The 13,453-nt window shown below is 33.3% G+C and overlaps 1 long non-coding RNA gene across 1 annotated transcript; it reads right to left on the bottom strand.

Moving 5' to 3' along the window:
• Positions 1-254: 254 nt before the first annotated feature.
• On the bottom strand, positions 255-5,084 carry LOC127107484 (uncharacterized). Its single transcript, XR_007795739.1, has 3 exons — positions 4,710-5,084; positions 2,818-2,885; positions 255-741 (listed from the first exon to the last, which is right to left on the bottom strand). It is a non-coding gene; the product is annotated as an uncharacterized LOC127107484 (long non-coding RNA).
• Positions 5,085-13,453: the final 8,369 nt, after the last annotated feature.

Below are 13,453 nucleotides of genomic sequence, written 5' to 3'. Positions count from 1 at the left end.
TCTGAGAAAAAAAATTAAGGCTGAGATATCATTTAAAATTTAATTATTTATCGTAACTTTAAAGTGGTTTTTGAATCCTCTCTTTTTTAGTGGGTAGAGCTAAGTATACGAGGGGTTATCTTTTGGTTTGACATGTTGTAGTCTGGTTTATTTTAAAAATTTAAAATAATGCCATTTTTAAGAAAGTAAATACAGTGAGAAGGTTGATGAGAAGCATATTTTTTGTTGTCTTGGAAATTTTGTTTTAGGTAGATCTAGGGGTGAACACTTTCACCTTCATGGATTGACATCAGAATCTTATCATTTATCTACACTTATAGCAGATCAAGTGTTTGTCTTGATTTATAGTTTTGTTGAGTTATAATTCCTTGTATCAAAGCAGGTTGCTCGATAGAACAGTGAAGTGTCGAATCACCTAGTGTGTTGAGTTGTATTAGTGTGTTGAAGTGTCGAAGCATGTTGCTTCATACAAGATTTCAACTTAGGCCTATTTTTAGTAGTGTTAACTATTTTGGGCCTTTATAGCTTTGAGCTTTGGCTTAGGGAGTAAGCTAACCTAAATCTATAAATATATGGAGTAACCCTTAGTCTTGTATGAAGAGAAGAAAGAACCCATAACATGCATCAACCTTTAGGTAAAGTCAATACATATGTTCCTACAGCTAAAGCAACAACCTTTGCTCCATTGCCAACTCGTAGGTCAACTTCACCTTTTGCCAAATCTCTACTCCTTTTTAGCCCCTGCACATTAGTACAAATTTGAGAACCACATTCAGTATCTAGTACCCATGATGCAGAAGTAGATAAATTAATTTCAATAACAAAAATACCTAAAGTTGAAGTCTCTGTAGCGGTGTATTCGTTACTATATGATCTATTGATTAGATCATAAGCAATGTATACAATAAACATAGAGTCGCCACCGCACTTTTATTTATCCTAAGGACTGGTTAAAAAGCGAACAAAAACCTAAGAAGTTTTACACGTAGAAAACTAATGAAAAAGATCAGAGATCGGGGTAAGGGGTAAATTACGCAATGGGAAGGTGTTAGGCACCCAATGCGTCCTAGGTACTCCTAGGGAGCCCTTTTCACACTTTGTTGTCTGAAAATTATTATTTGTCATGACATAAGTAATGTGCAAACATGAGTGGGGTGATGAGAAAAGAATATACAAGTTAGTTATTTTTGTGTTTGGATGGATAACCATTGCCTACGTACCTTTACAGGATCAAAACCTCGTAGTTCGGCTAAAAACTTCCAAAAGTTAGTTGATTCAATTTTAAAACACAAGCTTAAAGGTCTTACGTTACCCACGGGAGAAAACTCAACCTTGTATAACAACTAGTCCACCATGTGAGAAAAGCTTCCACTTGCCAGAGAGGGGTTAACCCTATAATAGGCAAGGAAGACTTACAATTCATCTACTAAGGACAAATAGGTGAGATTAATATCAACCAACTAGGGTAAATCAAACCTATAGCTAATGTATAAAGACTTAACAAGCATGGACAAAGCCACAAAATCACTTGAATGGGTGAAGTTATTTGGATTATTTACAAAAAGGTCAAATTATGATTAAAGTCAATTCAAAATGAAGTATTTACAAAAATGAAGTTTTGGAAAAATCATGGACTTAAGGTCCAAGTTTCTAATTTGGAAAGAAGGTGAGAATGTTTGCACAACACTTATTTCAAAGTTTTAAAACATGTGTGAAAAGGTAGGACACAATGGGATGAATGGATAATGGGTATGTATGTAAAACTTCTTAGAAGGGTCCGCCTCTTGAAGTCATATAGAAGATGACTCAAGTGGGTCCTTAGGAATAGGCTACAAATGAGCAATGATATGAACATGGTAACAGATGAAAGTAAATAAAAGCGGATACTGGATGCCACTCAATGGTCTTATACCTGTCTCCTAAAACAAGCAAGGATATCAGAAGCCACTCTATGGACTTACACTAATCTCCATCAAAATAAAACAAAAAAACAAAACAGGGAAGTCAACTGCCAATCCATCTGGACTTATGTTAACCTCCACAGTATGATCCTAGGAAAACAAATGCCACATCACAGGGACTTACAATGAATCCTCACATACACAAGTAAATGCACTAGGCAATGGGTATGAGTGACCAATGAGGTCTTACACTCTACCCCTTCCATGTCATGGGAACAGATGCCACCTTACAGGGACTTATAACTGGTTCCTCAATGGGTAAGCAAACAATGTCACAAGGACAAATGACATGCTACAAGGAGCAATGAATGATAGTAAATGCACTAAAGCAAGCAATCAATCATGTACAAATGAGTAATAAATCACAAATAAATTCAAGTAGCACACGCTATAACCATTCATGAGGCTCAAGCAAAAGGGTTTGACTATGAAAGTCCACTGTAAGAGGTAAGTGTCGCTCTTAACCTGGCCATTGAAGGGCTCAGGTGAAGCAGATGAAAGGATATGAGGGGTGTGCCTCATTGCTTCTATCTCATGTCCGAGAGAGCATGTAAAAATAAGAATGTGGGGGAGTTCAGAAAGATGGAACTCTTTCCCCAATATATAGACTCGATAGATCTTGGGTTGGGATCTCGATGCTACAACCATGCAATGGGAGCAAGGAGAAGACTCACTGAATAGTGGGGGATAGATTGCTTATCCCTACCTTCCACCAATTGCCTCGAATGAGGACTTTTCCTGCTTAGGACAAATATAAACATACACAATCAATGCCTCTTAAGGAGGACTTCAGACAATTTGCCCGGTCAAATAACAGACCGGGTCTCCAGACTACATGAAGAAGAAGGTTCTATACCTCAATGCAAGTTGCTATTTAAGCAAAGCAAAGCGAGTTCTTAAGAGAACTGAGCGACTAAAGGGTACCTGAAAACAATCCAATAAAATCAGCATCCCATTCATAAACAGATAACAACATAAGAATCAATTAACAAAGTACAATTATACAAATAATGATGTGCATAGCACAAGGCTCACATGAACCAAACATCCTACAAAACAAATACATTAGTCATATGTGTCAAGTAACACAATCCATAATGTGGAGCAAATTCCTTAATCATTAACTCCTTAACCTGAAAAGGCACAATCAACTTCAAAGGTAAGTAACATGACCACTAGGACTAGCTTAGGGTCAAAAAGATGGAAAAATCTTAAAACAGCAGCCAATTCATGATCAAATTCAAGTAATATCAATAACAAAGGGATCCCAATTGGTCCCATATTCAAACTATGCTCCTATTTCTATTTATGCAACATGGAAGGCAAAAGATGCAATGTAGAGTCTCATACAAGCAACCAGCAAGATCACATTCAAATAAATGCCAAAATGGCACCAAAAAATCCACAAAAATTATGTTCTAACCAGAAGACATTCAGCAAGCCACATGTTAATTTTCAAGTCATTTGGACTAGTAGATCAATAGGAATTAAATCAACATGACAAAGCATGCAAAAACAACATCAAATGAAGCCTACAATTATACACCAACTTCAATTAGATGGTAAACAGTAATGGTGCATTATAAATTAGTAGGACCAAAGCCAAATGCTACATTAATGTGTTAGGAACTATGTCATCAATTTTCATGGTCATTGGACTAATTATGAGAATATGGCAACATATATACAAGAGGTTACACAAATGAAGTTCTAACATGCTAGGCAGCAAGAAAAAATACTAATCAAATCGAAAATGGATTGTAAAAATCCACAAAAATTCACAGTGATAGCTAACATGTCAAATAAGCTTCCTGCAAAAATTCAAGGCCATTGGCCAATGGGAAGCATGGTAAACAATTAGGGGAATTCAGCATATCCAACTATGTCACATATATACACACTCAAATTCAATAATCCATATCTAAAAAACCACAGGCCCAAAAATTATGAAACCTATGTCAAAAATTCCAGGGATGAGTTAGGAATTAGTATCTAAAATTTCAATTAATTTGGGTTAAGCATGTTGATTCTATAATTAAAATGGTAAATCATGTGGAAATAGCATACATTAAAGATATCTCTAGGTCAATTTATATTTTTTTCAAGCAACATTTTATTTTTGATTTTTATAGAAAAGTAGAGAAAAAATAAAGATTAACAAAAAAACTCTGATTTATTTGGATTATTATTGTGGATTATATGAATTTTTTTTAGTTGTTAAATATTTATTGGATATTTGTTTAGGTTTAGAATGAATTTAATTAAATTAATTATGCTAACGGCAGATTCGTAATTCTCTGAGCCAAGGCCAAAACGGTGCCGCATCAATTTAATGTGTTGGCGTGTGGTGATTGGTTGATGTTTAGCGGCAAACATGAAGTTTGAAAAAGATCCAGGCCAGGACGGATCAAACGGAAAGAATTTCCAGAAATCGTCTTCCTCTTCGCATGCGTTCTACGGGTTCGACAACACCAGCTTCGGTTATGGCCGTTTCTCAACCAAATCACGCAAATAATATACCGTTGTAACTGTCTAGCAACGCATAACATGAATCTAGCAAGTAAACAACCTAATTCTAAACATGCGCGACGGATCGAACCAAAGAACATTCCTAGGTCAAATTTCAAAACGGCATAACTAGACGAATAAGGCATGAAATTGATAAGTTCGAAGCTCAGCATTCATGGCGTGAAAGGATCTACGCAAGGCACCTATTAATTACATAAATAGTGATGGTCGAAATCTGACCTTTGATGAACAACAGCCGTGGAAACGTTGATTTCAGAGTCCCATAGATGAAAACAGAAACGCGTTTATGCTCCAATCGATGGATGAAGTGAAAATCACGGTTCAATTGTGCTTAATTTCAGCGAATGATCCAACTGTTTTGTGCAGCTCCAAGCTCATGACAGTTACGATTCCAACTGGTTCTTGCTCCCAAAGTCCTTCAACAGATCCTCATATGCACTTGTATTGGTGATTGGAATCGAGTTTCCGCAAGAAGAAGCAATGTTCAAAGCCAAAAGTTGAAGAGAGGTTCTTGAGGATTTGAGAGAATTTCTTGATTTTCTGTTTTGGGATCTGGAAAAAATGATTAGTCCTCAATTTCTGTTAGAGATTAACTTTATATATGGATCACTAATACAACTATAATTATGATTAAGCCAAAATAGTGATTAGTGAGAAATGGCTTATGTGCATTTTTGGATTTTTTGCCTTTTTCCTTAGAAGCATTACAGCAGAATTTTTTCACTTTCAACAAGTTGTAAATACTATTTGGAAGCTGATTGCATAGGTCCCATTTTCCAATTCCTCATATTTTGCATTTTGGCTATGTGGTGGCTTATGTGTCCATTTTTTCAATTCATTTTCAAAACCAATTCTCAAACCACAAGGCCTAGGCATGTTGTGAATATTCCAACAAATTTCAAATGCCATTTGTGAGGTGTTGCAAAAATCCCCACTCAAAAATTCCAATTATTTCACAAGTTGGACGATTTTGCCCCTGGTTCAATTAACAGTCCAGTTGAAATTTGACCTTTTGCATTGAGCCTTTTCAAAGAAATCCAATTATGCACCATGAAAGCACATATTAAATGGAGTTTGTGCATATAAAGAACTTGCAATTTGGACAATCCATGTGGGAGTTATGCCCTCCTGATTACGGGTCTTTTTTGAAATTCATCTGATCATATCTTGCAAACCACACACTGGATTTTTGAGTTCTTGGACTTTTTGGAATTGTGAGAACAAGATCTTCAACTTTCATGTTGGACAAATTTTCATTTGAAGCTTCCTTGGACTTCTGTTTTTGAGGTCAAAAACTTTCCATTTTGGGCAGCTGAAATTACAGGTCCGCTTGCCATTTTGGGAAACTGTCTGTCTGACTTCAATTCCTTCAACCTTGACCTTTGAAATGCCAAATGAAGCTTATATATACATGAATGAGACCTTTCCAACCAATTCCAATCATCAAATCACTGATTAAATCCACAGTTGACCACAGTTGACTTTTGTTGACTTGGCCAAGTTCTGATGAATTTCAAGCCTCTTTCAATTGAGATCTTGATTCCAAATGATATCACAAGTTATATGAACTCTTGATGAATGATCATGGTGTCCAAATTCTTCAAGAATGGTCACCATCTATTGCTCAAGGCCTGATTTGACTGTTTTGACTGATGATTGCTTCAGCTGCGAGAAACAAGGTTAGACGACAATATTTTTGTACTTTTGGTTAGTAAACACATGAAAAGCAATGATATACAAATGCAATACATACTTGGTGATCAAGAACCACACTCACAAGGTATCCCACCCACTAAGAGGACAGCTAGGGTATGCAATGATCCTTGAGGCCATGATATGAGATGATATGGGCCATGAGGGATCTTAGGGCCAAAATTGGGGTCTTACAGTCTCTACTCCATTCTTCTTATCTTCCAGGTACTTTGGACCGTTTCTCTTCCAGTGTTCGATCTTACCACAATGGAAGCATGTCTATTCCTTTGCTATTCCTCCACTAGGCTTCAAAGCAGGAGCTGTGGGTTTGGGTTTGACATCTTCCTTGCCTTTCCCTTTACCACCCTGCTTGATGGGTCTTTTGTTCTGTCTCTTTCCATTTCCGATCATCAGAATGGACTTCCCTTTTGACTTTAGATTCTGCTCAACAGTTCTTAACATGGCTAGCAGTTCAGGAAGAGATTTGTCCATATAATTCATATTGAAATTAAGGACAAATTGACTGAAGCCATCTGGAAACGATTGCAAGATCAAGTCAGTCGCAACTTCCTTTCTGAGGGGAAAATCCAACCTCTCAAGGTTCTACACATACCCAATCATCTTGAGCACATGGGGACCTACAGGGGCTCCCTCGACTAACTTGCCTTGAAAAATGGCTTTTGAAACTTCAAACCTTTCATGCCTTGCCTGCTCTTGATAGATCATCTTCAGGTGTTCGATCATATCGAATGTTACCATGTTCTCATGTTGCTTTTGCAACTCTGAGTTCATGGTAGCTAGCATGAGGCAAGCAGTTTCATTGGCATCATCGGCATGCTTCTTATAAGCATATCTTTCTGTCTTAGGTGCAGAACTAAGAGGTTCCTCTTCAGGAACAGGTTTCTCCAAGACATACAACTTTCTACTATGTTTGAGGATAATCCTCATATTTCGGTGTCAATCCAAAAAAATTATCCCAGACAATTTTTCCTTATCAAGGATTGATCGTAAAATGTTGTTAGAGGTGTTTGTTGTCATGGTAATCTACATGAAAAATAATGAAAATATAAGTATCACTAAAATGACATATTTAATCAGGCCTTTAATTAAATATGCTCCCATAACTTTACTCAAAATAAATGACCTTCATCATTTGATTCAAAAAATCCTGTTGGAAGATTTTCTAATGGGCCGAGATCCACATTTCACTTTGTTTTAAGTCCGCGTAGGCGAATTACACAAAACTAGGTTATTTAGGTAGGAACTCCTTCCAATTGTATCTAATACAACTCTCGAATATTTTGGTTGGGTGGATAACTCCTTATTCCAATCTATCACATGGATCATTTCCAACTCTTGCTTCTAAACGTATATAATCTTATTATAATTTGTTTAATTAAGTTTGACCCATTGTTTTAGCAATTGGATATTACAATTATCCCATCGCACCTTACTAATATAGAACATACACCCCGCGTAGGCAAAACCTACATTATTCGATACTAGTTTTGATGAGTGCTAAAACTTGGAAAGCATAAACTTAATATTTAATTTGAGGGAATTTGCAATTATTCTGATCTCACCGGCTTATTTATCATATAAATCATCTCTCACATGCATCAGAATACATTCACATGCATCAACATACATACAAAATGAAACAGTTATGGCCCCTAGCGCACTTGTTCTCCCAAGTCAATGAGAGAACCTAAGCTAACCTAATAACGATCTAAGATTCTCCAAGCAAGATCTTCAAGGTTGTCCTCCTTTGATATTGTATTATTCTCTTTCTTCATAATGTTATATTACATAAAAGAAACTCGTTTTACATACGAGGGAGTGAGATGAGAAAAGAAGTTACATTAAGAGATTAAAAGAGAGGCACGACACGCAGGTCGTATTTTAAAATCCCAAAACAAAATAAAGGAAAACTAAGGCCATAACCGATCACCACAAGACAATAATAATAAACACATTATTATTATTATTAATTTAAATTATGTTAATTAAATAAACCAAATTAAATTTTGGCGACTGATCACACTACGCAGAGTTAGCTGGGGGTTCCACTAAATCGCATAACTCTTTGACAGCACAACCCTTGTACAATCATGAACCCTAATGCACCAATTTCATACCGTCAAACACACCTCGATTGTTAATTCAATATAATTGATCAACATGTCATTGCTTCACCATACTTTCGTCGGATTCCGAAGAAAATGACCATTGATCGCTCAAAGGAAAACAACCATTAATAAGTGTTTGAATGAATGAAACAGAGTCATTATATCATATATACCGTATTTTGCATAAGAATCACTTATATCATATATATAACTTGACCGATCTCAATTGTGTAACCTATGGGCGATCGATGTATCGCTGCTTCACCATACTAACGTCGGACTCCGAAGCATAGTCAACATCAATCATCCAAGTTATGCCAAATTTAATTACTCGTTTATTCTTTGATTCATTCTGTCTTTTAATCATATTAATACAAAAAATACAGAAAATAAACAGCTATCAGATGCATGGTTTCATAAGTGGCTCTGATACCACTAAAGGAGAATTACGATCCAAAACGCAACGGAAATTAAAATTTTCTCCTTAAGTGATCCTTATGAATGGCCATGATCAGTGATAGGATCGTTACCTCTTGCGGTGATTGAAACCCTTGATGCAGATCGAAGGAGTAATCACGAACGTTGAATGGTGACAACGCCTCTACTTAGTCCACACAAACAGATTCCTTCAGTCCTAGTGCTAGCTGCTACGAATGAAGGTTTTGAGTGAGAGAGAGAAACGAATTTTTTTTCCTGAACAAATGCTTCTACACAAGGGTTCTATTTATAGAACCACTTGTGTGTGTTGTAAGCTAAAAAATCCACTTAAGTGTATGTGGCCCATATCTTATGATATACCAAAAATCACTTAAGCGCGTGGTACCTTACCATATTTTGTATTCTACTTAAGTGCACCGTATTTTACGATGTCCTATAATTCACTTAAGTGCACCGTACCTTACGGTGTTCCTTATTTACTCTATCTCTCATCAATTTGTCCTTGTGTGTGTGACCCTATAGATTTTTGCGACATTGACAATTATATTAAATCACATATTTAACATAATAAACAGTGAGCGGTATCTAGCAACACATCACTGCTACCCAAGATACGAAAATATCATGTGATATGACAAATCCTTTTGTGATAATACTTAAGTGTACAATTATCCTTTTGCCCTTATGTCTATATTGAACACAAGGTATAGATCGTGTCATCCTTGTTCGGTTCAATATTGGGCCCGTAAATATTTATCCTGTTACGTATGATGGGCAAATTCCATCTAGGTCACTCATGTCCCTCAACATGCTTCGTGGAGTACCCATCAACTGTCTTTATGGTCATCCAGTTAAGGACAACGTTTGATCAACAATAAGGCACTCGACTATACATCTAAGGTCCATAATGGTTTCAGGTTGAAGGGTGGTATATACCATTATTACCATGAGAATAACTTATGACATTTTGCATAATATTCTATATAGTATTCTCATAGTGGGTCAATCCAGTATAAATATTACTCTTAATATTCATACATATGTTTAAGACTTGATAAGTCCTTATCCATGATCCATGAGATGTGATCATCAGTCTATATACATAATAGTCTTAATGCTTTAATGTTACCCCGCTTCATAACAAAGCTCGACTACAAATACTTTAAGAATAGTGTTCTTATGTTTAATGGGATATCGTGATTAAGTCACACTTGATACATTAAACGGACTAGCTATTCTAGGGACTTTATTAAGCAAACATAATAAAGAAAAAACTTTTTATTATTAATAAATAATTTAATACAAGTATCAAAAGTATTGACCTCTAGGATTTACACCAACACTTGTCCTCCCTAGATCTCTTCTGGAAAAGTCAAGGGATATCACATTTGCTGTAAACATCTGTCTGCGTATTTCCTTCAGGAGGATCTGAAGCTATCTCCACCAGTGAAATCTCTAACAATGGTGTTTACGTTGTAAGCTAGAGTTTTGTCGTCTGTTTTCGGGGGGAAGATGTTGAGAGTTGGAGTAGGATTGTTGCTCAGGTTAGTTATACTAAGGCACCACTGTACCGGTAAAAAAGTACAATTATGCGTGCTACTCCCTATTTCCAACGAGGTCAGTTAATGAGTCTGACTTCTCTCTGTCAAAGAAATGTCTTTTCCTACATTTTTTTACTATTGAACGATAGAAAAACCTTGTGGCGAGGTGATACCCTCCATTAAGCGACACGTTGTTGTCACCTCTCCTAAAACGACCTAAAATCTTCGTCTTAGACGAGTTCTATTACAAATATAACACTACAAATTTGTTTTTCTATATTACAAATATAACACAACAAGTTCATTTTTCAATATTAACTTTTTTGTATTTTCTTTTATGGAGTTTTTTTCATTAATTAAGGTTTCCAAAGAGCTACACTTAACTTGACATTTAGAAAGACCCGCTAGTGATCCCTAGTGAATGGGTATGGAAGAGAGAATCTCGCCTATTAAATTTAATTCATTAGCTAATTCATAAACCAAAAATTCTGTTTGTCGATTGAAATTATTTTGATGGAGTTTTCTGCTTTTGTAGATTGTATTCTAGATGATTGATTTGTAATCTTTGACGGCAAAAAAATAGGTCTTATTGTGGGGCATCTATCACGTGTTGTTCCTCCTGGATTCCACTTCCACTGCGATAGAGGTTTGATCACCTACTACCATCATACATACATACAACCGTACGGTACCTCAACCTTTATATTCCTTCATTTTCAATATCACAATCATCACTTCCACTTTTTTTTTTCCTTCTTCCCTTTGGATGAGTGATTCAGAACAGTATTCTTCTTCACCAAACTAAATAACATTATTATTATTATTATTATTATTATTATTATTATTATTATTATTATTATTATTATTATTATTATTATTATTATTATTATTATTATTATTATTATTATTATTATTATTATTATTATTATTATTATTATTATTATTATTATTATTATTATTATTATTATTATTATTATTATTATTATTATTATTATTATTATTATTATGGTGTCATATTTTTGGGTGTCTATTTAGGAGTATAATTAAAATAATTTGAAAACGAGTGATTTGGTAGAATTTTTTACACCAATAACCACTTTTTTTCACCTTTAATCCCAATCTAATCCATGTTTCTCACGTATATATCAATTTATGCATGCATCCAATTGACACAGGCTTTTATCAGTTTTAAGAACACACCAATATAATTGGCGCAGCCACCTATCCTCTATAGTGTGTCAATTGGTTTTAAGAGCATCTTCAATACTGCAATATATATTTGGATTCTTTGTCAAATCTATTAAACTAAATTATCTTGAAGCAACTCATATAATTTTAAATACAACTTTAGAGAATTTAGATTGGGTCTGACAACTATATTTCTTATATTAATATTTTATTCATATTCAATTTTATTTTAATTTAAATATTAATTTAAGTTATTTAAATTAATATTAACATAAATTAATTAATTAATTAGGAGGTGGTCAAAAATATATAAATAAATTAAAGTTATGAGATGAATGTAATATTATTTAAAAATAAAAAGATGAAATTTTAAATATAAATTAAAATAAAAAGATGAAATTGTAATGGAGAAATTTAAATAATTTTTAATTAAATAATTGTAAAAGGTGAATTAAATGTAATATTATTTAATAACACAATTAATAAGTAAAACAATTTTTAAAATAAATAAAACATGATGAAAATTATGTTTATTTGATAGCAACCAATTATCATTAATTTCTACTTGTGTCTAGTGAAGCATCGTTGCATGCTGAAGTAAAACATTACCATGTTTGCGAACTCCAACCATTCAACCGTGAAAGAACTGCCGTCATTGTTGCTCCACTCTGACGAATTGGGTTGAAAAATTGCCGCTAAAGATACTCTAAATAGTTTGTACTAGATTAAGACCTATCGCGCGACTGATAATTGATTTTTATTTATTTTAAATTGAGTTTTAATTATGTTAAGAATTTTTATTTTATAAATATGAATAAAAATTTATATTATAATAATTTATTATAAAATAATTTGATAATAATATGAATCAATTACGAATAAAAATAAATGTATGTTTGTAAGTTGAAAGTGATCTAGAAGATTTTATTTTGCAAATTTAAATAATTTTAAAAGATATCCCAAATGATTTATTTTTTATTTTGATTCTAATGTATTATATTTTTAATCAATTGAGACTAATTTAGTCTTGAAATTTGTGGAATATATACTTTAACATTAAAAGTATTTTTATAGTGTTTCTTTTGTTGCTATAATTTTAAGATAACAAAAAAATATTTTAAAATGTGTAGAACTGAGCATCTCTTTTATTTTTAAAGTTTTGAAAAATATATTTAGTTTAAGTAATAATAAATTTATTGTGAGTAAATTAGTATGATATTTTTTGAAAGAAACACAGTTAATAATCAAATATTTGGTAATTGTATTTTTGCATTTATTTGGATTCGAACCCGTAACCTTTTATAGAGAGTAAAAATATATTTTGACCTTTTAAAAATTGAAGATGGATTTTGAGAGATGCCACATAGGAAAATAAATGATGTGACATAGATGAAGTTGAAGTGTCGCAACATAGTTTGATGCACTGAATTTAATATATATAAATTTTACATTTGTTTGGATTGGAACTCGTAACCTTTAATAGAGGGTAAAAATATGTTTTGACCTTTTAAAAATTGAAGATGGATTTTGAGAGATGCCACATAGAAAAACAAATGATGTGGCATAAATGAAGTTGAAGTGTCGCAACATAGTTTGATGCACTGGATTTAATATATATAAATAGATTTTGTTTATTTATTCATTATTTAATTATAATATTTTGATTTTTAATTATATATATATATATATATATATATATATATATATATATATATATATATATATATATATATATATATATATATATATATATATATATATATATATATATATATATATTAATTAATAAAATAAAAAATTAAATAGTAACGTTATATAATTGAATTTGGATTATACACGCAGGAAGATTTCTTTATATTATTGGTTACAATCCACTTCATTAAAGTGGTCATTGATTCCACACTCCCAAGGTTGTATATGTCATATATGTCTCGTTGAATTCACCTTAAGTGTTTGATACAAATTCTTCGGGATT

Source organism: Lathyrus oleraceus, chromosome 7 (assembly GCF_024323335.1).
Source record: "Lathyrus oleraceus cultivar Zhongwan6 chromosome 7, CAAS_Psat_ZW6_1.0, whole genome shotgun sequence".
NCBI classification, from domain to species: domain Eukaryota; kingdom Viridiplantae; phylum Streptophyta; class Magnoliopsida; order Fabales; family Fabaceae; genus Lathyrus; species Lathyrus oleraceus.
This window is presented reverse-complemented; position numbering and strand designations above follow the sequence as displayed.